The 26,179-nt window shown below is 42.2% G+C and overlaps 1 long non-coding RNA gene across 1 annotated transcript; it reads right to left on the bottom strand.

The window, feature by feature from the left end:
• Positions 1 to 1,952: 1,952 nt before the first annotated feature.
• LOC119860166 lies at positions 1,953 to 26,179 on the bottom strand. The gene is made up of 5 exons (XR_006273863.1): positions 25,323 to 26,179; positions 17,952 to 18,301; positions 10,874 to 14,374; positions 9,643 to 10,647; positions 1,953 to 5,214 (listed from the first exon to the last, which is right to left on the bottom strand). It is a non-coding gene; the product is annotated as an uncharacterized LOC119860166 (long non-coding RNA).

Genomic DNA, 26,179 nt, shown 5'->3' with positions numbered 1-26,179 from the left:
AGCCATACTCTGGTTTCACCTGGCACGTGATCCCGCCATCCCCCAGTCCTGAATTTTCCCAAAAACATGTGCTCTGCAATGTCCAGCTCTCTACTGGCCCATTCAGAGAGATATTAATGTGTGTTTGTTCCTTTAAAGATACAATAACCAGCACCTTGCTACACTCACTTTAAATCAAAGACAGCACTGGGTTTAGATTAAAGTAAATTTATTAACAAAAGGAGATAGCATTTGAAGTGAGTTCAAGTATAAAGGACAGAACTAAAACTGATTACAAACAAATAAAAGTTAAATACACTCTCTAGATGCTCAGACTTAAAAAAAACAAACTGCAAGGTCGTTTCCCTCCAGAAAAATGGCTGACCATGTCTCTAGTTAGCATCTCCCACAAAGTACAAATAATTCATTTCCTTTTTCTCCCTAAGTAAAAGATCGCTTGGGGTTCTCTGCCCATCTTGGTACAGTCCAGTGAACCTTAGGAACTGATTATTTTGAAGGTTACCCCCCAAAGTAAAGTAAATTCAAACTGTGAGGAAGGTGACATGGAGTCTCCTGGTGAAGGAAGTTTCATGCGGGTTTTTCCCCCCGCTGGTGTTTGCAAAACTGCAACTGATCTGTTTCCTGCAACCTCCTCCCCTTGCTGTCTTGATGGGCCTGTTCACTGTCTATGGAATTTGCACTGACATTGTCTCTTAATGTACCTAGGAAATATTTTCCAAGGAACCACATTCCTTTGTCTAAGATGGGGTAACTTTAGCCTTTCCTGAGACGCACGTTGATAACATAATTCCCATAATTATGTTTGTAATTTTGAATTTGTCCTCTGTACAAATACCATGTACTAATATTAATGATCAGTATGAAATTAGTTTTCTATTGATATCTTAATGACATCTTCTAGATACAGATTATGACATTAGTGAGTTAAGGTACATTCAACTGGTCAGACCAGCTGAAACTCACTACCAGATCCCACTGAGCCCCTTACCCTCTTGCACTGGGATGCTGTTCGGGTCACAGCAGTCTCACATTAATGTCTTCCTTACTGCTTTGTTAGCATAAGCCTTACCAAAGTGGAGTGCTATTTCTGGACCAGGGTCCTGTGCTGGGACCCTGCAACAAGTTAAGATTTATTGGGCCAAAATAATTTCCAACTGCTCTATCTTTTCAGATGTTCTCTTTTCTTCTGACTTAATCCTTTGACCAGACTACCAGCCTGGGCCCTGAGCCCCACTAACGAAATATATCTATAAATGAGGAAGGACACATATGATCTTTGTGCAGAGCTTGACCTGACATTACAGCAAGAGTCCACGCAGCTGTATATGTATTTCTGCTAGATAAAAAAAATGCAGATGCTTGGACTAGCAGATACAATTCGTGTCTATGTTAGCACTGAGCTAGAGTTTTTTAATTGGTATATTAATTTATTATGCACCAGTAAGCATGGAAAAAAATCCAATAAAAGTGACATATTACCCCTCAGATTAAATTTGGGAATTGAGCCATTCACGTGCCTTTAACTTTATTTATACTGTGGACCACATCTCCTCCACTCCCATTTGCAGTGATGCAGCCTACCTTCCTATCCATTCTGTGCAATTAAGGGATGTTGCACAATCTTCCCACTCCCTTCTGCTCTGTTCCTTTCTCTCTTCCTGTGTGCATGTTTCTCTACTACCTGGCCATTTCTTCCCTGTATGTGGTGGAACCGAAGAGGAGCTGCATCCAGCAAATGTGGAATCTCTTCTTGAACTACTATCAAATGAGTCACAACGTACCATACTAACTCTTTGCTTATGGAAAAATACTACGTTCTATAATTAGTATAATCAGTTAAATTTTACTGAAATTCATTATTTCAGTTATCTTAAATGAAGAGGGGTTACTCGGCAACTGAAATCTTATAAACAAAGATTACAGATTGATTAAGATTAGAAATACAGATTGTATTTGGTTATAACAGGCTGTTATTTTTTATTTTATTAATTAATAGAGCCATTCTTTTATAACATAAATCTTATAAAACATGTTTTACAACTTAAAGACAAACATACACAAATATATAATTCTGAACTGGCCTATATAAGTCCCTAAAGCTGTGTGCACAAGGCCTACTACCAGTCATTTTCTTCAACTTTTTGGTCTTGATCACATATTGTGGTTCACGATATTCTACTCTTCATCTTCCTCTTTTGTCTTGTCAGTTGATAGTGTTGGTTAAAGTCTTGCATTATCTCATGTTTAGGCCCAAACTTCTGTTTTTGGTACATGTAGGTGCACAACCTGTTTATTGGTTATCCTATAAGACCACTACACAATATTAATATCTCAAATTTAGAAGGATTTTTGATACTGTCTCACATGACATTTTCAAATGTACTAGGGAAATACAGTCTAGAGGAATTGACTATAAGATGGATGCACAGCTGGTTGGAAAACTGTACTCAGAGTAGTTATCAACGGTTCACAGTCAAGCTGGAAGGGCATATTGAGTGGGTTCCCACAGGGATCTGTCCTGGCTGTGGTTCTATTCAGTATCTTCATAAATGATTTGGATAATGGCATACAGCAGTGGTTTTCAACCTTTTTTCATTTGAGGACCCCTAAAAAATTTCAAATGGAGGTGTCAACCTCTTTGGAAATCTTAGACATAGTCTGCGGACCACAGGTTGAAAACCACTGGCACAGAGAGTACACTCATAAAGTTTGCAGCTTATACTAAGCTGGGTGGCCTTGCAAGAGCTTTGGAGGGCAGGCTTAGAATTCAAAATGATCTTGATAAATAGTCTGAAATGAATAGGATTAAATTCAATAAGGACAAACGCACAGTACTACACTTAGGAAGGAAAACTCAATTGCAGAAATACAAAATGTGAAATGACTGCATCGGAAGAAGTACTGCAGAGAAAGATCTGGGGGTTATAGTGGATCAAAAACTAAATATGAGTCAACAATATAATACTGTTGCAAAAAAACCAAACATAATTCTGGGATGCATTAGCAGGAGTGTTGTAAGCAAGACACGAGAAGTAGTTCTTCCACTCTACTCAGCCGTGATAAGGCCTCAACAGGAGTACTGTGTCCAGTTCTGACCTCTGCACTTCAGGAAATATGTGGACAAATTAGAGAAAGTTCAGAGGAGAGAAACAAAAATGACGGAAGGTCTAGAAAACATTACTTATGGTGAAAGATTGAAAAAATTGGGTTTGTTTAGTCTGGAGAAGAGAAGACTGAGGGGGAAACAGTCTTCAAGAACATAAAAGGTTGTTATAAAGAGGATTGTGATAAATTGTTCTCCTTAACCACTGAAGACAGGACAAGTAGTAATTAGCATAAATTGCAGCAAGGGAGATTTAGGTTAGATATTAGATAAAGCTTCCTACCTTAAAGGTAGATAAACACTGAAACAAATTAGCTAGGGCGGTTATGGAATCTCCAGCAATTTGAGGTTTTTAAGAATAGGTTAGACAAACACCTGTCAGGAATGGTCTAGATAATACTTAATCCTGCCTCAGTGCAAGGGACTGGAGAAGGTGACCTATCAAGGTCCCTTCCAGTCCTACAATTCTATGATTAAGCTTTTCTCCTTTTTCCTCCTATTTTCCTTATTTTAATATCTTAATTTTGACTTAAATTTCGACTATTGTTGAAGGGGTTTCCCCCTAACCTAGTATTCAGAAAAAGTTTTCAAACTGTAGGCTTGATGGCAGGAGATGATCCTCTTCCACCAAACTCCAAAAAGTTTCACCACATTTCTAAGGCCTGGTATACACTTAACAGGTCAACATAGTTGCAGTGCTCAGAGATGTGAAAAAACACAAAAATGGCAGTACACACCACTGACCAACATAGTTATACCAACCTAGCCCCCAGCATAGGTATAGCTATATCGATGGAAGAAAGTGTAGCTACAGGCATCAGGACAGGTGGTGTTCCTACACCTAAAGAAAAATCTCTTCAGCATAGGCTGCCTCTACACTACAGGGCCATGCCGGCATAGGTATGGAGATGTAGCTATTCCGATATAGTCTGCATAGTGTAGACATAGCCTCAGTAGTTACCATTTTTTCCTTCTCCACTGTAGAACTTGACTTGAATTAATTTTTTAATACCAGAATTTCCCAAATATTTTGATACCAGTCTATAATTTTAGGGGAGTCATTCCTCTTCCACCACCTTGGTATAATAATTCTAGCACCAACTAGGGAATGAGTAATCAGTTATTTTATAAGATGCTTAGTTTCTAGGACAATTTAATAAAAATACTAAGGAGTTATCTGACTAACTGACACAGTTATCTCCCTTATGGAGTCTCCAATGGCTTTGCAAAGTGTCTTAATTTTTGGGCATATCCACCAATTATGGAGAAATCCTACCATTTAAATACATTCTCTTCATTCTTTGCCCATCCCTGTACCATATACTCACTTTAAAGGGATTAGATACCAATGATAAAGAACTGTAACAATTTTCTTGTATTAATACCTTTAATGAGGTGTGGGCATCATTGTCCCATATATTCTCCATTCCTTAATTTTGGTGTCTATGGCTACATCAACTTTTCACAAATTTAATTATTTCCTTTAAGTAAGTTTGAAATTACTTTGTATAAAGTGAGAAGTTTCATGGATTTACTGAGTAATTTTTCAGATTCCATCAATTTTCTGCATAGGTTTCCCTTTTTGTGAAAATGTCTTAATCATAGATATTGGTATAATGAAATTTTGATGTCTTTTGCAAGTTGTTGTCTTTCATCAACTGATCTAAATGTATTCTCTCTAAACAGCTGGCCAAATTTTGATATACCTATACATTCCCAAATGTCAAAAATTCCCAGGTATTTATTGGGGTCACATTCTATAGTATCTAATACAGGCTTTAGAAGTGAGGAATATAGGCTTAACTTTTCTAAGCAAATTATCCCAAGTTTCTGTTGTTGCTTTCGTGGAAGGGTGGTTATGTACTGATTTTGACATCTAGGTTCTTCTTCAAGTGATGTTCCTGTGGGTGCTCCATTTCAGGTGTCGGTGCATCCCAGTGCCGTTGATCAGAGATTTTCAGTAGCAGTGTTGGTCTGGGTCACACGTACACAGTGGTCATCTTGAGGCACCATTGGTGCCTCATCTAGTGCTCACATGACCTGACGACCTCAGTTCCTTCTCAACTGTCCTCGGCCTGAGACGAAGCTCTGTAGCAGTGTCGATGATGAAACTAGAAAAAGCATTAGAAATAGTTAGCATTATTTAGAAATAGTTAAGTTTCTATTTCTATTTCTAGTAGTTAGCTAGACAGTTTACCCTTTTTCTCCTAAAAACAAACAAACCAACCACCCCACCCTTTGGTTTTTTCTTAAAAGTTACCTCAGCGAGGGACCAAAATAACATGTCTGGTTTGCCCGGCTTTAAAAGATGCAACTCATGTACAGACACTATGCCTATTTCAGATGGGCATTTACTTTGCCTCCACTGCCTAGGTGAGTCGCACGTACCACAAAAATGCACTCACTACAGCAATCTAAAAGCTAGAGCCAGGCGAGATAGACATCTCCACCTGAAACTTATCCTTATGGAAAAGTCTCTCTGGCCAGCCTCTGACCCTGGACAACAGAACAGCTCAACCAGGGACTCTCCAGGCACCTCCTCATCGATAGGGCCCTCTCAAATTTACAGTCCATTTTGGTCAATTTTATGGTCATAGGATTTAAAAAACCATAAATTTCATGATTTCTGCTATTTAAATCTGAAACTTCACCGTGGGACCCTTCACATAGCCACAGACCTCCTACCCCTCAGAAATGACATGTATGCTCCACAACAGCCTCCTTACAGGAGCTTTTGTAGTCCCTGAGAAAACAGGAGAGGATGGAGACGAAGACACAGAGCAAGATATTTCTCTGTCCTCAATTGGTCTTCGTCACCGGACCCGCCCCGACTGCAGCAGACAATTTTAAACGATTTCAGTAGTTATTCCAGTGGCTAGCATAAAGCCAGAACATCCCTCTTGAGGAGGTGACAGAAAACCAGCACAAACTCCTTGAAATTTTATACACTTCCTTCACATCGAAGATAGCTCTGCCTATCAACGATGCACTGATGGAACCGTCAGACATAGTCTGACAAATGCCAGCAACCATACCTGTGACATGTTAGAGAGCTGACAGAAAATACTGTGTACCCACAAAGGAGATGAACTTCCTTTATTCGCACCCCCAACCCAACTCTCTAGTGGTGGATGCAGCAAATCAATGAGGGAAACGGTTCTAGTACAGGTCTACACCTATAGATAAAGACTAGAAGAGATTAGACCTATTCGGCCACAAGGTCTATTCTTCGGCAAACTTACTCACAGCCAACTATGCTGCCCTCCTTGTGAGATACAATTATGATAATTACAACAAATTGAATGAATTCCTCCATAACATCCCCAAGGAAAAATGGGAACAATTGTAGACTATCGTTAGCGAGGGACAACTCATGGCCAGAACAATATTACAAGCATCCCTCAATGTAGTGGACATGTACCGGTGGCTGGTGGAGCTCCTCTTCGGGGAGGCTAGCTCAGGCTCCGCTCCTTCCACCCGCCCCTCTTGCAGTCAGAGGAGCCCCGAGACCCCCTCTCCTCATCGGCCAGAGACCTGAGACCCCCCCTCCCAATCCCCGTGGCCGGTGTAGTACGAGAAACTGCTATCTGTAGGAATTTGCTACATCAGATAGCAGTTTTTTTACAATCCCTTACATATGAGTAACTGCTACAGATAGCACATTCCTACAGGTAGCAGTTTCTCACACTATACCAGAACTTCAAGGGCCCCCCACACCTGGAGAAGCCCCGAGCCCCTCCCCTCAGTGGGAGGAGCCCCGGGCCAGCTGGAGCTACACCTCCCCTCCCCAGACCCCAAGCCGCCCACAGAGAAGCATCTTCCCAACTCTCCTCCAGAAGAGGCTTTTGATATGCCCTATACAGGTTCCGGGGTGTTTGAGGAGGTGGTATTTTCTACTCAGCTTCCTGGGTTCATCAGTAATCTCCCTGGAGTCCATGGAGATTACTGATGAACCAGGGAAGCTGAATACCATATACTGCCTCTTTCAGCTGCCCCAGAACCTGCATGGGGCATAATAAATCAAAAACTTCCCCCAAAAACCCCGCAACTGGGGGCCGCAGCAGCGCCAAGGAAGGCTGAGCCTCCCCTGGCCTATTATACCCGCCAGCAATGTGGACATGGCTGCACAAATAACAGCATGGCCATAGTCATGCATAGAGCGCCATGGTTCCAGTCATCCGGGATCCTGAAGGACCTCCAAACAAATGTAGAGGACCTACAATATGATAGAGAAAAACTGTTCTCTGCCAAAATAGATGAAGTTCTTTATTCCATGAAGGAGTCACAGGTGACTCTCCGCACTCTAGACATTTACATGCCCACAACAAAGCGGAGAAGATACCAATCGTATCAATGTGTTAGAGACAACACCTTCCCACAACAGCAAAGGTCATATGACTCTAAGAGACAGAGACAACGACCCCAGAGACAGTGAATACTGCAGTCAGTCTTCAACATCTCAAACAATGTCGGCCAAGCTGCACTTTTGAAACATTGGTCGAGGGTCTGAAAGACCTCCCATAACAAACAGTGCCATCCACAGATACTACCCAAGCCTTTGGCCACTGCCTATGCCCTTTTTATTACACCTGGATATCCATCACCACAGACCAATGGGTACTAAAGATAATAAGGTTGGGTTACTCCATCCCACTCACTTCCATCCTACCCATCCACCCAACCCCCTTCCCCATCCCTCTTCAGGGATCCTTCTTATGAGCACCTTCTATGACAAGAAGTAATCCATCTTCTACAATTAGGTGCTGTGGAACAAGTTCCACCACAACACAGGGTGAAGGGTTTCTAGTCCCACTACTTCTTAACCCAGAACAAAAGTGGAGGATTGAGGCACATCTTAGATCTCAGAAAACTCAACAAGTTCATACAAACAAAGCTTCAAGATGGACAGACTGTCGCTGGAAAGGGGGGACTAGTTCTCAGCCCTTGACTTACAAAATGCCTACTTCCACATCATCATATATCCCACACATAGCTGGTTCCTATGGTTCACAGTGGGAAATGACCACTTCCAATACAAAGTACTACCATTCAGATTTTGACTGCTCTGAATCATCTCCAAAACCCTTGTGGTAGTAGTGGTACATCTAGGTAGACAAGGGATAATGATATTCCCATACCTAGACAATTGTTCACTGAAGGGTGCCACCCAATCAGAAACAACAGATATCATTCAAAGGACTATCACCCTTTTTCAGACCCTAGGGTTACAAATAAACAAACAAAAATCAACCTTAGTCCCCATACAACAAGAGGACTTTTTCAGGGCCCACCTGGGCTCAATACAAGGCCAGGGCATCACTTCCAATGCCCAGATTCCTGACACTGAACAACCTTATCTCGGTAGTCACAAATAGCCCACAAGTATCAGCACGCACCTGCCTACAACTACTAGGTCACATGGCAGCCATCACTTTCGTAGTAAGGCACACACTCGACCATAGGTGCTGAGCTTTCTTTCTCTCTGGGGTTGCTCCACCCCCACTCCACCCTTCCCCAAGGCCCCACCCTCGTTCTGCCTCTTCCAGCCCTGCTCCAACCCCTCCCTTGAGGCCCTGCCCATTGCTCTCCACCCTCCCCCAGCTCCCGAACAGCTGTAGGTGGGAGGTGCCGAGCACCCTTTTTTTTTTTCCTTGGGTACCCCAGCCCCAGAGCACCCATGGAGTCAAAGCCTATGTGCTTGACTACATAGTGCTTGACTACATATGCATTTCTTACAAGGCTGGCTAAGTTTGGTATACATATTAGACAAGACAGCCAGAACAAAAGTCTAACAGTGATACCAAATGTCCAGCAATTACTACAGTGGTGAACACAGCTGGAGAACATGTGCATGGGGTTCTCTTTCAACAAGACCTGCCAACTATACTGATCACAACAGATGCTTTGCTGATTGGCTGGGATGCCTATGGAAACCAGCATACGATCCAAGGGTGGTGATCTCCCCAGAGACACAGTTGCACATCAACCTCCTCGAACTACACACAGTTTGCAATGCATGTGTTCACTTCCTCCCAGGGATAAAGAACAAAACAATACAAGTAATGACTGACAACATTGCACACATGTTCTACATAAATAGACAAGGAGGAGCCCGCTCCTTATGCATCGAGGCCATAAAGTTGTGGAACTGGTGTATAACCCCACAACATCAGCATCACCGCTTCCTATCTATCCAGTCACCAAAACACAATGGCGGACACATTAAGCAGACAATTTTCTCAGACCACAAATGGGAACTGCGCAGCAGCGTCTTACAACCCATATTCCAATTATGGGGGTTCCCCCTCATCGACCTATTAATGACATCACAAAACCACAAATGCCCACACTTTTCCTCACAAGCAAGACTGGAACCCCAGTCTCTAGGGGATGCCTTCCTAATCAGATGGGACGCATCTCTTCTTTATGCATTCCCACCAATACCAATACTCTCACAGGTGATACACAAGATATGTGCCGACAAAGCCAAGGTCATATTAGTAGCCCCAATGTGGCCCAGACAGACCTGGTATCCTTACTTGATACTCATGGCGACCTGCAATCCATGAACTCTCCCACACAGGCCAGACCTGCTCTCACAGGACGACGGTCAGATTCTCCACCCAAATTTGGAAAAACTTCACTTGAAGGGGTGGCTCATCCATGGCTCCAACATGATGAGTTTGCCCTTTTGGAACAGGTTAAACACGTATTATTAAACAGCAGGAGATTAACCACGCATGCTACTTACCTCCAATAATGGAAAAGGTTCTACTTTTGGCATCAGAACAAACAAATAACCACATTTATAGCGCCACTTCTGTTGGTGTTAGACTATATACTAGAATTTAAAAATTAAGGACTTACAATAAGCTCACTGCCATTACCACCTTCCATCACAAGATCGATGGAGAGTCAATATTCGTGCACCCGATTACTAAATGCTTTCTCACAGGGATGAAGAATGTTTATCCAGAAATATGTAACCCTACACCGGCATGGGACTTAAATCTGGTTCTCAGAAGCCTTATCAGATCTCTGTTCGAACCATTAGATACCTGCTCCCTAATTCACCTATCTATGAAGGTAGCGTCCTTGGTCGCAATCATGTCCATGTGATGAGTAAGCAAAATAGCAGCTCTCACGGCGTACCCTCCATACACCATATTTTTCAGTTACAAGATCAGTTTGAGACCACACCCCAAATTCATACCCAAAATATCATCTTCCTTTCCTCTCAACCAACCAATCCATCTGCCTATATTCTATCCCAAACTCATGGAAACACACAGGAGGCTATTCTACATACCCTGGACATCAGACATGCAATTGCATTCTACCTGGAGAGAACTATGTCTTTCCAAAAGTCTCCAAGGTGTTTTGTTTCCATGACAGAGCATTCCAAAGGCTCTGCCATAGCCACACAGAGACTATCAAAATGGATCTCCACTTGCATCCATTTCTGTTATCAACAAAACAAAACAGATCCCCCATCAGGGATCAGAACTCATTTGACTAGATCAATGGCTACCTCAATAGCCTTCCTGAACAACGTAAAAAGAAAAGGAGTACTTGTGGCACCTTAGAGACTAACAAATTTATTAGAGCATAAGCTTTCGTGAGCTACAGCTCACTTCATCGAATGCATCCGATGAAGTGAGCTGTAGCTCACGAAAGCTTATGCTCTAATAAATTTGTTAGTCTCTAAGGTGCCACAAGTACTCCTTTTCTTTTTGCGAATACAGACTAACACGGCTGCTACTCTGAAACCTGAACAACGTACTGATCATAGAAATATGTAGAACCACCACCTGGGCCTCAGAACATACTTTCATGAATCATTATGCGATAACTAAGTGCTCAGACTCAGATGCAATGCTAGGAGTAATGGTAGTAACTTCAAAAAGAAAAGGAGGACTTGTGGCACCTTAGAGACTAACAAATTTATTTGAGCATAAGTTCATCTCTACATACAACTCTGTAGACCTTTCCATCCACAGGGGGGCACTGCTCTACAATCACCTGAAGTGGAGCACCCACAGGGACATCATTTTAAGAAGAAGAGGCGGTTACTCACCCTGTGCAGTAACAGAGGTTCTTCAAGATGTGTGTCCCTATGGGTGCTCCACTACTCCTTCCTTCTCCCCTCTACTTCGGAGTTCGCAGTATGGAGTCTGCGGAAGAGAAAGAAATGATGGGGTCAGGTCGTGTGTGCACTAGCTGAGGTACCAACGGCACCGCAAGAAAACCATTGCACTCATGTGACCCAGACGGACTCTGCAACTGAAAATCCCTGATCAACAGTCCTGGGAAGCACCAACACCTGAAGTGGAGCACTCACAGGGACACATATCTCAAAGAACCTCAGTTACTGCACAGGGTGAGTAACTTTCTCTTCTCTTTATCCAGATCACATGGAGTTTGATTGCACAACAGTAAGCTTGAATCTCTTCCCAGTGCTTTTTAAGGTTTGGTGTTATCCACTATATCAAGTTTCTAATCTGACTGGCTTGGTAATAGATCTTAACGTTTGGTAAAGAGAATACTCCCTTTTTACATGGCCTTTGTTAAGTAAATGCATAACTGTGGGTTTCTTATTTCCCCAGCTGAATTTGTTTATCAGGGATTCCTATTGATTTAAGACTTCCCAAGACTAAAACCAGAAGTGTTTGGAAAAGGAAGTTAATTAAGAGTAAGATTAATTTTAAATGCCACAGTTTTGCCTCACCATGAAATATCATACTTCAACCAGTTTTCTAGATCTGTTTTGATTTTCTTAATCAGAAGAGTATAATTATTATGCAAGTCTTGCCATCTTTTAGAAATGTGTATTCCCAGCTGTCCTACTGTAGTTACCCATTTGTATTTATCTTTTATATTTTTCTGTAGATCAGAACCCACGCTTATGTCCCGTAAATCTGATTTATCGTAGTTTACCTGAATTCTGATACTTTGCCACATTATAAGATCTTTTCTTATAATTCTAGTAGTATGTGAGCTGGATTTGTAACAAATGCCATGACATCGTGCACATGAAAGCTAGTTTGTGTTGTTTCCTATTTATATTAGTATTGTTTCTGAATGATTGGACAAATGACTCCATTACCATGGCAAAAAGAAGATGATAATGGGGTCTTTCTTGGCATGTGCCTATAAAAAGGGGGACTTTTTCTGATAGATATCCATTAGCATATGGATTGGAATATAAGATGGAAATGCAATTTTGAAATTTAGGGCCTAAACCAAATGTTTCTACAGTATCTTTTAAGAACTGCCAATTCAGTCAGGCAAAAGCTTTATCTTTATCTAGTGGTAAAAAATGATGGATCTCATTAGTAGAGTCTGAAGAAGATCAGGCATAAAACTCTGAATGTTGTCAGATAGCTCTCTGTTTAATACAAACCCTGTCTGATCTTTTAATATACCTAGGTAACAATTTTCGGTCTATTTTCTAGGACTGAAGCATAAATTTTTCCATCTTGATTTAATAGGGATATGGGCCTGTAAGACACATAGTTGGATAACTCCTTAGCACGTTTTGCGATAACTACAATTCGTGCATCTCACACAGCATACAATATATTTATTTCCTTTTGAAATTTAATTGATGACATCTATTAATTGTCATATTAATTGTGCCCTAAAAAAATTAGAGAATTCTGGAGGAAATCCATCAGGGCCAATAGCTTGATCATTTTTAAGGGACTTAATAACTTATAGGACTTCCTCTAGTTTAATATCTTTCTCCATGGCATCTAGGTGTTCTAGTTTTGGTACATTAGCTTTAACTAATTATTTCTTTATCAGCTTATCGTCAGCTGACTCTAAGGAGTAAAGCCTCCTATAGAAGTCTGCAAAAGCCTCACCCATTTTGGGCCAGTTGCCAATTCATTTGGAGCCTTGCAGACTGGAGGATATGATTTCACTTTTTTTTAAATGTTGTTAGCATATTAGCTAATTATTTATCACTTTCATTACCCTTTTTCATAGTATAGCTTTGTGTATCTGATTACCTGGTCATTTTTTTCTGTTTCAAGTAAATCTAACTTACTTCTAGCTTCTTCATTTTTAATATATTTTCTGTGATTGATTTGTCTGGTGTAAATTTAAATTGTTCAACCTCCTTGAGCAATGTTTGCACTTCTTTTTTGAGATAGGATTATTTATTAAACTGCCCCTAGTCTCTACTTGGAAGGCATCCTATAGAGGACTTCTTAAAATCTGCTCTGTATTGTTTTCTTTAAATTATTGCTTAGTTTCCTGTCTGATATCTTGAATTCTTTTCTGGTCATACAGAAGTGGGATATTTTATCCCCATCTTTTCATTGTAGGTTTGTCTTCCCAGTTTCTAATAAAAAGCCAAACTGAAATGTGATCTAACCAGGAGACGCAGCCTTGCTGTGCTGATGTTCCTGTATGAAGTAAAGATCTAAAGATTAGAGTCATATCAATTCTTGTATATATTCTGTTAGGTACTGAAAAGGAGTAGCTACTTACCTTTAGAAGACGATGGCTCCAGGAGTCACACAACTCATGCTTATAAGAGACATCTTATATCTTCTCTGTCAGCTCTCTCTTTCTAGCACTTTAATTCTGTTCTGTCTCAAATCTCTCCTCTTTTCCTGTTTCCAGACCACTCTATCTAACCCCAGTTTGGTGATATCAGGCTTAAATTCATCCAGTTTGATATTTAGAAGGGATTTTGGAGATTTAAACTCAGAAATTAGCTCACAAAAATCATTTTTAGTGCTAGGGATCCCTGTTAGGGTGGCCACTCATGCATCCCCAGAATACTGAATATTCCAGTACTTCCAGGAACCCCATCCCCACTGGAGTAACCTTGCTTGCAAGGTCACAGGGCGGAGCAGCATGCTCTTCAAAATGGCAGACACCATCCGATACTGGATAAAACTACAGTGATTTTACCAGATGGGGACAAACCACCCAAAAAAGAGGACTGTCTGGTTTAAAATTGGATGAATGGCCTGCCTAGCCCCTCAGAAGAGAAAGTGAGAAGGAGACAGGATTTGGTCCTGGCAGCTGCAATCTTGGATTTTTCCAGCTCAGCTGTTCTGCAGTCTCACTGCCTTGTAGTTCCTTTTCTGGAATATTGTTCTCTTTACGTGGAGTACCCATCTAAGAATTAGGAGAGGCTTCCTGGGAAGTCATGGGGCCTGGGGAGCAGCAATGTCCACTAATTGTGCAGGCTTCAGCATGGAGCTAAATGCTGAAGAAGCCATTCAGCTCCAGTGATGTCACTTCCCTGGTTCTCTTCAATTTAAAACAGAAAAGTAAATAACGTTACATGTAAAAGTCAGAGCTTGTCAAAGATAAGTGAATGTACACTGCAGGAACCAATGCAGATAGTCAATTATAATTCAGAAATTTCTGCATTCAGAACTGAAATTAAACCTTTGTGATGTAACATGGCAGCTTTTTAACTGCACAATAACTAAAGACAGTAAGTGAAGAATAATATTGTGTCAGTTGTAACTTAAGGGGGAAACCTTAGGCAAGCAGAAAGCTTTTATCCATGTTGGAATCTGACCAGGACATTGGGACTGGTAAGCAGAATCTGATAAAATAAGTAAGGAATTCACCCTACAACTGTAACCTCCAAAAAAGTCTTCTAAAAAACCATATAAAGAAATTTTTGACAAAACATACTTCAGCCAAAGAGGATCTTCTCATGAACAGCTTACCAAACACAAACTGCAGCTATAACTTTATTTTGTTTCTTTTTTGTTTATAGTTTCAAAACTCTTCAAAAAATGAGACTAGGGTTGTTTTAAAATGTCTCTCTCTCCAATGAGCTAGACAGACACAGATTCTAAAAAATGAGTTCTCCTGGAGTGAGATCTGAATAAAAGGTTAGTTCCTGAGGATTCCTCTCTTAACTAACTGTGCTCTTTACAGTCACAAGCTTTAGGATATTGTTCTATTTTTGTACATTTCAACATGTATTTCTCTACTTCAGTAAATATAAAGTACCATGCCTGCGATGCATATTTCTATATGGGGACAAATTCGCCCCACTCTAACTCTGCTGAAGACCACAAAATTTCACCAGGGATTAATTTGACTCTATTTTCTTAAGGGAACTGAAGAATATGTTTCCTAGAAGATGTTTTTATGGGGTTTCCTGTCTGATGCCATCACAAACTAAGCTACAGCTGCATGGAACTAAGAATTCACTGATGATAACATCAACCAAGAAAAACATGAGATAAGCAACTTGTCATAGCAACATTTTTACTACTGGTGTAAAAATATATGACTGCATACAGTTAAGACAGAGAGATGCTTTTATTTGTTATCAGTAGAGCTCCGTGTTTGTCATGGAGGTCGTGGAAGTCACGGATTCCATGACTTCCTGTGACCTCCGTGACTTCTGCAGTGGCTCCTGTGACCCCAGGACTTCTGCAGTGATCCCCAGGGCTGCCCAAGCAGATGGCCTTGGTGCCAGCTGCTCAGGCGACCCTGGGGACAGCCACACCAGCCACTGCTGGAGCGGCTCCACAGCCAGCCACACCCACTACTGCTTTGGTGGCCCCAGAGACCGCCTGAGCAGTAGTCCTGGGGGTGGTGGGAGCAACTGCGGTTCCCAGCAGCAGTCCCAGGCAGCTGGAGCAGCATCTGGCCCCAGGGCTCTCTCTCCCACCAGCAGCTGGTGCCGCAGGCTCCTCCCACACTAAGATTCAATCGTGGGTATTTTTAATAAAAGTCATAGACAGGTCCCAGGCCATGATTTTTTGTTTCTTGCCCATGACCTGTCCATGACTTTTACTAAAAATACCAGTGATTAAATCATAGCCTTAGTTATCAGCATACTCTGCATTAGCATAGAAGGTGAAGACAAATTCCATTGGGAACATTATTTAGGGAGCATTTATATTGGTGTTATAATTGCTCTCAAGTACGTGTTTGGACAATGCAGTGGGTCTAGTGGTTAGAACAGGAGACTGAGTTGGGATTTCTAGCTTTCATTCCTCATTTTGCCAGTACTTGCTGTATGAACTTGAGCAATTAACTTATCCTCACATTATAGTTGAGAATACTGAGACACAGAGAGGTTAACACCTGTCTCACATGGGGAAAGGGGTGTGTGATAATTACATATTGTTAATGTTAAACTCAATGCTTGACAGAAAATTTCAAAAAATGCCCACACTTTTCAAAAAATAAATAAAAGATAAACTTTTTAAAATCTGCATTTCTAATAGTTTGTTTAAATTTTAAGTATCTAGATCTCAAATTGCCTCTTACATGGGAGTTATTTCCCCTCACCCCTTCTTCTCACCCCACTGACCCCTTCCACCTACCCCCTTTTCCCCCCAAGGCCATCATCTCACCATACATGTGCATCTTCTCCAGGGTCCAGGCATCTAATTAATTGAGCCACGCCTGCGCAGCTCCACTAATTAGGTGGGTGGCCCTTCATTCTCTCATGTGTAGCCACCCAGTCGCACACCTTAGAGGGAACTATCTGCAGACCACCTGAATGGAGCTCGCAGACCACAGTTTGAGAACCTCTGTCCTAGACTTTACTGTCTCATAAGTACAATGAGAAATCTGCTATAGAGGACCCTCTCTGAAGAATGTAACTTCTGTTAATAAAATAATAATGGATTGTTAAATTATATTTAGGCTTAGTATCATGTGTACGTGCAGAGCAGCTTCAATTAATCCTTAAAGTTAAGACTATTATAATCCTTTATAGTCACCATCCAATGATCCTTGTCTTGAGCTAAAGGAAATGGTGTTAATGCAAAACATGAAGAAATAATTTTACAAGAGAGGAAGACAGAACAGACTGTAACATAAGCACTACTGGGTGAAGGGAAAGAAAAATAAAGAGTGCATACTTCATGCTAGTAGCATATGGAGAAAAGGAAATGTTTCATAATAAACTAGGGAACTATAGTGCAAGTGCTAGCAGTTTGCAACATGAAGAGGCAGCAGCATGTAGCACTTGGCATAGGCATTCAGAATCATTGGCTAATATTCTGTAGTTACTTCAGCAAAAGGCACCACGAGAACAATTGAGTGTGTTAAATCAACTACGACTTACTGCTATGGCCACCTAATATTCAACAAAACTTTGACATTCTTGGTATTGCAGCTCTTCATTCTTTTGCGCTATGACTTCTTGGGTGGTTTTTTTGTTTGTTTTGTGTGGTTTTTTTGTTTGTTTTGTGTGGTTTTTGTCTGTTACGACTGCAGGGGAGTTTTCACTGCTGAGTGACACAGGATACACCTTCATGGACCAAGAGTGCTGCAGAACAAGTTAGATCAGGAATTAAAACAGTGCACATCACTAACGTCTAGGCAACCAGACAGGCAGGACCAGCTTTAGATTTTGTGGGACTTAATAAGAAGACAGATATGTGGGATCCCTGGAAGATGACAATGCGTAACATCTGCCGTGATAGGGTGTGGCTATTAAATGGGTTGGGTTGCTTCTAATTAGGAGGTGTAGGAGGGTTTTAGCAATTGAGGGTATGGTGTATGACTCTACACTTGATACAGTCCTAGGGCCAGCCTGGAAGGGTGGTCTAAATCAGAATTTAGTAACTATACTAATACTTCATACATCTAACACCTTCCATCTCAGAATTACAAAATACATCATACATTTTACTCAATATAAAATATTGATTTTACAGATAGTAAATAAGTGATATATACTCTAGGCCTGACAGTCATTTACACAAAAGCCCCTTTACACTGCCTGAATAGTGAAAAGGGGCTTTAGTGTAAATGAGAAACAAACCCTGTATCTGGAAAGAGATTGATGAGCTAGGAAGAGGAAAAACTAGATTGGAATATTGTAACAAGGGGGACTCACCACTGAAGTATCTCCTTGGGACTGGGTATGGCATAGTGACTCGCTCCACATCTGGGATCCCCTATTGATGGCTGCTCTGGTGTTCTGCAGTCCACCCAGTCCCGTAACCTGGTCCTCCATGCATGCCACGATTTAAGTCCACCCCTTCTCGGGTAACAAAGGCCAACAAACCAATATCAAATACCTTGTATCAAGTCTTTAGAACCAAACCTGCTCTCTGTGGTCCTTATTCCCTTTTGTCAGAGGTCTCTGTCACTCTTCTTTCTTTCTGCAGCCTCACGCCACGATATCAGTGTCTTGTAGGGGGAACCTAGGCCTTCTCTTTGCACCAGGGTTCCACTCCATGGACCCTATAACCAGAAGCCAAGTTGTTCAAGAGATGTTTCATCCAATTTTGCTGTTGCATCCCTGGACTTCTTCCTATGCGGTCTCACTCAAGCCTTCTTCCCCACAACCTCTCTAGGTTCACCCTTCTCTTAGGCCTTCCCCTGAAATCCCCTAACACAATGGTTTTCAACCTGTTGTCCGTGGATAATCTCTCTTCTAGTCTCCTACCAGACTTCTCTAGTCAGGAGAGGATCCCTGGGCTTATTCTCCCTCTTGAGCTTCCTCCCTGGTATCTCATTCCATTCACTATGGACTTTCTCCTAGCAGCCCCCTTTCTTTATCTTTGTTTACTTTTGGCACAACAGTGTCATTGTAGGAGGTTACAACCACCATTTTCTTCATTCATCTTGAGCCCCTTTTTAAAAAGAAAATCCTTTTACTCATTCTAGTATCCTTAAGAAAACACAACAAGGCTTTTTTTTAGCACTATTCCATTTTCGTGACATTCTCATTCGTCCCCTTAGGGGAAAAATCTTTGATTCTAAGCCAACACATTTTTTTTTTATAAAGGAACTTTCTTACCATAGGACAATGCCATAGAACATGATCAACAGTTTCTTTGGGTTTGTGCACATTACTCAGCCCATCCTTGTGTCTTTTTAATAAATTTAACTTTTCATTTAAGGAACAATGACTGGCTAATACTCTAAAATTGACTACTTCACTTTTTCAATCATAACTATGGAATTTATTATCAGAGATTTTTGAGCATATATCATAAAATCTTCATCCTTTTGTTTCCTTAGTCTATAGTTCTCGCTATTCCTTTGCAAGTTCCTTCATGACCACACTTTTAAATTCTTGTCTGTTAAAGATATACCTCTTTCTGCTTTGACCTTCCTCTGTTTATAGTCCTCTGCCAGCTCCTCCCAAGCTGGGCTTCTCCCTTAGGGTATGTCTACACTACGAAATTAGGTCGAATTTATAGAAGTCGGTTTTGTAGAAAGCGTTTTTATACAGTCGAGTGTGTGTGTCCCCACACAAATGCTCTAAGTGCATGTAGTCGGTGGACTGTGTCCAAGTACCGAGGCAACTGTCAACTTCCGGAGCTTTGCACTGTGGGTAGCTATCCCACAGTTCCCGCAGTCTCCACCGCCCATTTGAATTCTGGGTAGAAATCCCAGTGAATGATGGGGCTAAAACATTGTCGCGGGTGGTTCTGGGTACATATCGTCAGGCCCCCGTTCCCTCCCTCCCTCCATAAAAGCAAGGGCAGACAATCGTTCCGCGCCTTTTTTCTATGCAGACGCCATACCACGGCAAGCATGGAGCCCGCTCAGATCACTTTGGCAATTAGGAACACATTAAACACCACACGCATTAACCAGCAGTATATGCAGCACGAGAACCTGGCAAAGCAAAACCGGGCGAGTAGGCAATGTCAGCGCGGTTACAAGAGTGATGAGGACATGGACACAGACTTCTCTCAAAGCATGTTCCCTGGCAATGTGGGCATCATGGGGCTAATGGGGCAGGCTCATGCGGTGGAACGCCAATTCTGGGCTTGGGAAACAAGCACAGACTGGTGGGACCGCATAGTGTTGCAGGTCTGGGGCAACTCCCAGTGGCTGCGAAACTTTCGCATGCGTAAGGGCACTTTCATGCGACTTTGTGACTTGCTTTCCCTTGACCTGAGGCACAAGAATACCAAGATTAGAGCAGCCCTCACAGTTGAGAAGTGAGTGGCAATAGCCCTGTGGAAGCTTGCAACGCCAGACAGCTACCCGTCAGTCGGGAAATAATTTGGAGTGGGCAAATCTACTGTGGGGGCTGCTGTGATGCAAGTAGCCAACGCAATCAAAGATCTGTTGATATCAAGGGTAGTGACATTTCACCAACATCAACGTGGGATGGCTGGGAAAGGTACATGACGCTCGCATCTTCAGGAACTCTGGTCTGTTTCAAAAGCTGCAGGAAGGGACTTTCTTCCTAGACCAGAAAATAACCGTTGGGGATGTTGAAATGCCTATAGTTATCCTTGGGGACCCAGTCTACCCCTTAATGCCATGGCTCATGAAGCCATACATAGGCAGCCTGGAGAGTAGTCAGGAGCTGTTCAACTACAGACTGAACAAGTGCAGAATGGTGGTAGAATGTGCATTTGGACATTTAAAAGCGCGCTGGCACAGTTTACTGACTCGGTTAGACCTCAGCGAAACCAATATTCCCACTGTTATTACTGCTTGCTGTGCACTCCGCAATATCTGTGAGAGTAGGGGGGAGACGTTTATGGTGGGGTGGGAGGTTGAGGCAAATTGCCTGGCTGCTGGTTATGCACAGCCAGATACCAGGGCGGTTAGAAGAGCACAGGAGGGTGCGGTGCACATCAGAGAAGCTTTGAAAACCAGTTTCATGACTGGCCAGGCTATGGTGTGAAAATTCTGTTTGTTTCTTCTTGATGAAACCCCCCCGGCCCCTTGGTTCACTCTACTTCCCTGTAAGCTAACCATCCTCCCCACCTCCCTTCGATCACCGCTTGCAGAGGCAATAAAGTCATTGTTGCTTCACATTCATGCATTCTTTATTAATTCATCACACAAATAGGGGGATAATTACCAAGGTAGCCCAGGAGGGGTGGTGGAGGAGGGAAGGACAAGGCCACACAGCACTTTAAAAGTTTAAAAAACTTATTGAATGCCAGCCTTCTGTTACTTGGGCAATCCTCTGGGGTGGAGTGGCTGGGTGGCCAGAGGCCCCCCCACCGCATTCTTGGGCGTCTGGGTGAGGAGGCTATGGAACTTGGGGAGGAGGGTGGTTGGTTACACAGGGACTGTAGCAGCGGTCTGTGCTCCTGCTGCCTTTCCTGCAGCTCAACCATATGCTGGAGCATATTAGTTTGATCCTCCAGCAGCCTCAGCATTGAATCCTGCCTCCTCTCATCACGCTGCCACCACCTTTCAGCTTCAGCCCTCTCTTCAGCCCGCCACCTCTCCTCACGGTCATTTTGTGCTTTCCTGCACTCTGACATTGTCTGCCTCCATGCATTCGTCTGTGCTCTGTCAGTGTGGGAGGACAGCATGAGCTCAGAGAACATTTCATCGCGAGTGCGTTTTTTTTGCCTTCTAATCTTCGCTAGCCTCTGGGAAGGAGAAGATCCTGTGATCCTTGAAACACATGCAGCTGGTGGAGAAAAAAAAAGGGACAGTGGTATTTGAAAAGACATTTTATAGAACAATAAGTACACTCTTTCACGGTAAACCTTGCTGTTAACATTACATACATAGCACATGTGCTTTCGTTACAAAGTCGCATTTTGCCTCCCCCTCCCCCCCGCGTGGCTAACAGCGGGGAACATTTCTGTTCAGCCATAGGCAAACAGCCCAGCAGGAATGGGCACCTCTGAATGTCCCCTTAAGAAAAGCATCCTATTTCAACCAGGTGACCATGAATGATATCACTCTTCTGAGGATAACACAGAGATAAAGAACGGATGTTGTTTGAACGCCAGCAAACATACACTGCAATGCTTTGTTGTACAATGATTCCCGAGTACGTGCTACTGGCCTGGAGTGGTAATGTGTCCTACGATGGTGGATGGAATAAGGCTGCTCTCCCCAGAAACCTTTTGCAAAGGCTTTGGGAGTATATCCAGGAGAGCCACGAATGCCAGGGCAAATTAATCATTAAACATGCTGGCTTTTAAACCTTGTATCGTATTTTAAAAGGTACACTCACCAGAGGTCCCTTCTCCGCCTGGTGGAACTGGGAGGCAGCCTTGGGTGGGCTCGGGGGGTACTGGCTCCAGGTCCCAGTGAGAAACAGTTTGCTGTGAGCTGTCTACAACCTCATCATCATCGTCTTCCTCGTCCCCAAAACCTGCTTCCGTGTTGCCTCCATCTCCATTGAAGGAGTCAAACAACACGGCTGGGGTAGTGGTGGCTGAACCCCCTAAAATGCCATGCAGCTCATCATAGAAGCGGCATGTTTGGGGCTCTGACCCGGAGCGGCTGTTGGCCTCTCTGGTTTTCTGGTAGGCTTGCCTCAGCTCCTTAAGTTTCAGGTGACACTGCTTCGGGTCCCTGTTATGGCCTCTGTCCATGCCCTTGGAGTTTTTCACAAATGTTTTGGCATTTCGAAAACTGGAACGGAGTTCTGATAGCACGGATTCCTCTCCCCATACAGCGATCAGATCCCGTACCTCTCGTTCAGTCCATGCTGGAGCTCTTTTGCGATTCTGGGACTCCATCATGGTCACCTCTGCTGATGAGCTCTGCATGGTCACCTGCAGCTTGCCACACTGGCCAAACAGGAAATTGAAATTCAAAAGTTCGTGGGCCTTTTCCTGTCTAGCTGATCAGTGCATCTGAGTTGAGAGTGCTGTCCAGAGTGGTCACAATGGAGCACTCTGGGATAGCTCCCAGAGGCCAATACCATCTAATTGCGTCCACAGTACCCCAGATTCGACCCAGCAAAACCAATTTCAGCGCTAATCCCCTTGTCGGGGGTGGAGTAAGGAAATCGATTTTAAGAGCCCTTTAAGTCAAAAAAAAGGGCTTCGTCATGTGGACGGGCGTAGGGTTACATCGATTTAATGCTGCTAAATTCGACTTCAACCCCTAGTGTAGACCAGGGCTTAGTTAAGCCTGGCTTTCCCTGCAGGTGCAGCCTGGTATGTTAATTGGCCTCTCAGGCACAATAACTTTTTTGACGCCTATGTGGGATACACACCCCATCACATATATAAAGATATATACAAATCAGCGGTCACCCCAAAGTGCAGAGCATTATTGCTATCATCCTTTCCTTTTTTAAAATTGCTACAAAATGTAAAGTATGCCTGTCATTTTAGAAATGATTTCTCCTTTCTTAAATTATATCATGGTTGTATGGTATTAACATACTTTCAGATGGATGTTGACTACTTTAATTATGATGTCATTGTGTATAAACATGTTTCATTCCTCTGCTTTTATCAGCTTTATTTTATGAAAAGTGCAGTACTTAGGCCCTAATTCTGAAAACACGCTTAAAGTAAAACACATGCATAACTGTTAGCAGGACTGGGGTCTTAATTTGTTATCTCTGATAACCTGATTTGGTTTAGAATCTTGACTGTGCCAATTTTTGGGATTTTTGAACACTCAGCCAACTGGAACAGAGGACAGTTGATCCTTGCCTTTCATTCTGATGTAATTCTAGAACATCTTTCAGTTCTGAACCTGTCATCAGCATTGCAGGTCATTTGGATCATTGAGATGCCTGGCTAAAATTTCTTTTGCAGCTGAAATCTCTGTTAAATTTTTAAAATCCGTATGCTTGTTTTTATTGAGAGCATTTATTACCAAAACAGAAGCATTTTGTGTTATGGTCAAAAAGTTATATAGCTAAAATGCTCTAGTTCAGCTCCTGCACAAACATTCTAAACAACTTCAACATATTCTCCATATATCAGACATGTTTGTGCAGGATCAGTTTCAAAAGCAGAGCCTGAAGAACACTGCTAGTTGGCCCAAATAAATGAAACACTGGAAGTGTAAGTGCATCAGGTCTTCTGTTTTCAAAGAAATAAAGAAAATAAAGGAATGGAAAAGTGAGACATCATGTTGTGGGACCAAATATCAAAATTTACTGTGGGTCCTTGAGGACACTGTACCTCATGGCAGAATCATAAGAGGTTTTGGGGTAATAAATTATCACAAATTAAAAATTACCTTGCAGTGAGATATGGCAACAGCAATAGCCAAAAACAAATGCTATTTTGAGTTGTGTATGCAAACACATCATGTCACAGGGGAGGGAGTGGATGCTTCATTTGATAATGCTCTGGAACTGGAACTCATTGCATTGAGTTTTGAATGGCTCAGTCCCAGAAAGATACAGAAAATTAGAGAAAATATAAAAAAGGCAGTAAAAATAATAGGAGGTTAGAGGATTGATTTGTGATGAAAAAGGAGATAAGATATCCTACAAATATCTGAACATTTAAAATCCAGAAGGGAGAGGAATTATTTAGAGCATGGGTTCACAATCTAGGGTGTCCCGAAAAAGGGTAAAGGGATCATAACTTCTCTGCCCTTCCTATATTGGTGAATATGAGGTAGGGCTTCAGCTACATCTCACCTCAATGGGAAGAGGGTCCTGAGTGGTCCTTGTATAGAAAAGAGGGTTGTTGTGTGGAAAAGTTTGAGAACCACTGATTACAGGAGAAATTAAAAAAGAAAATGTAGGCTGCGTAACAGGAAAATCTTACTAACAATAAAATGTATTATGTTGTGCTTTGAATATTTAAAACCAGACTCAACTAAACACCAGAGCGTGCACTATAGGGAACCATCTAACATTGGCAGGGAGATGGTCTGGATGTCCTCATGGGTCTTTTCCATCTCCTACTTCTATAATTCTAAATTAAGACTAATGGGGTAGGATGTGCTGAAATTCAGGACACATCATGGTGAGATCTATTACTTAATGTAATAATATTCCAAGAAATGAGATATGTTGGAAATCTTCTGTTAGTTGTTCAAAACTATATAGTGTTGGAAACAATCATGCATTGACTGAAGATCTAAAAGATTACTCTTGAAGGCAGGGACTATCTTTTTGGTATGTGAGTCTACAATACTTAGCCCCAAGGCACTACCACAATACAAATAATAAACTACTTGATAAAAGATCATTTAATAATAAATTGATCAAATAAAATCATCTGTGATGTCTGAGTCTGAAATATTTTGATATTTTTTATAAAGTTATCTGTGCAAATATTATATTCAGTTGTGTCAAGATGGCACACCAGATTCTGAAATCAGGAACAGCAGTTAACATAGGAAGATCCTACTGTATTTAAAGTAGAAATCAAAACCCCATTTGTTAAAGCCCACTGTTGTCTGTGTTTGTTTGTAAGCCCTATTGTTCAAATTTTACTCTTATTTGTCAATTAAATTTTCCAATTAATGATACAACTGTAACCAACCCTACTGCAGGATGTGTCAGAGTGTGTTGGCTACACCAACTCCTAAATATGTGATAGCTTGCTGAGTGCACCACAGATTTGGAGAAAAGTGCTGTCTGTGCTCCAAACACTCAGCTCTTCAGGCTCTAGTCCTTGGTGGGTTGTCAGAAACAGTTGCACACTTTGTGTGCCAGGGCAGATTCCTTTGCAAGAGTTGCCAAAATAAAAAGTGCAGTTATCCTTGGTAAAATTGCTTAAGTCACAACACAAAGATCAAAAGAACAGTTCCCAATCCAGTCCCTAAGGGCAGTCCAGTACAGGGATATGAAAGTAAGGGCATATCTACACAACAGTGGCACAGCTGTTGTGCCACTGTAGTGTAGATGCTTCCTATGTCGATGAAAGGGGTTTTTCCTCAGTGTAGTAAATCCATCTCTCCAAGAGGTGGTAGTTGGTTGGCAGCCACATCTACACCAGGGTTTAGGTCAACCTAACTACAGTGTCCATGGCACAACATTTTTCACAGCCCTGAGTGACATAGCTAGGTTGACCTAATTTTTAAGTGTCTAGCAGACCTGTGAGTCCCAGTGTAACTCTTTCTCAGTATCCTTCTGCCTGCAGACCACAGCCGTGTATGCTCCTGCTGCAGATACTACTAGCCCTGTGCCTACAACCATCTGACTTGACCCAACGCTAAGGCTACCTGCTCTCCAGTCTTCTCTCTTTGACCAGCTCTCAGGCTGCTGTCTCCAGCCTTCTTCTGTTTACAAGAAGCATTGTACTTCCACATGAGCCAGGTCACCACTTCTGACCTCAGGTAGCCCTTCTCTTTCCTGTACTCAGGAGGTTCTGGTGTCCTGTGCTGGCTAAAAAGAAAAGGAGTACTTGTGGCACCTTAGAGACTAACAAATTTATTTGAGCATAAGCTTTCGTGAGCTACAGCTCACTT

Source organism: Dermochelys coriacea, chromosome 8, assembly GCF_009764565.3.
Source record: "Dermochelys coriacea isolate rDerCor1 chromosome 8, rDerCor1.pri.v4, whole genome shotgun sequence".
Taxonomy (NCBI): Eukaryota; Metazoa; Chordata; order Testudines; family Dermochelyidae; genus Dermochelys; species Dermochelys coriacea.
This window is presented reverse-complemented; position numbering and strand designations above follow the sequence as displayed.